Raw genomic sequence first — 436 nt, 5'->3', positions numbered from 1 at the left:
TGTGTTCCTCGGACCCTAACATCGTTCCGGGAATTTGCAATAAGACGTTTTACAGGGTAACTAAAATAAAGAAGTTATTGAATCGTAAAGTTTATGTCATCATGCGCCCGGATGAGATTTCGTGGCCAGGAGCTTCTATAATTTTTACCACGATAATAACGACAGGTCGTTTTCTGGTCTTATTTGCCACGTCTTTTTTGCGTGTGTGTACGGACGAGGAGAAAGGCCGGGAAAGGAGGACAAGGACATAAAAGGGGAGAGGCGAAGAGTGTGATAAGAGAGGAGGAGAGAGGTAGGGCTCGTGTGAAGGGTCAAGGTGGTGTGAGAGGGGGAGGGAAACGGAGAGGAAAGCCTTCAGTTGACCTCGGTTGAAAATGTTTATCCTCTTCTTTTTTTCCTCCACACACACACACATATGTGGTGTTATTTTATTAAA

The sequence above is a fragment of the Penaeus monodon genome, chromosome 20 (assembly GCF_015228065.2).
Source record: "Penaeus monodon isolate SGIC_2016 chromosome 20, NSTDA_Pmon_1, whole genome shotgun sequence".
In the NCBI taxonomy this organism is placed as follows: domain Eukaryota; kingdom Metazoa; phylum Arthropoda; class Malacostraca; order Decapoda; family Penaeidae; genus Penaeus; species Penaeus monodon.
The sequence above is the reverse complement of the archived record's forward strand: the minus strand, read 5'-3'. Positions refer to the sequence as shown.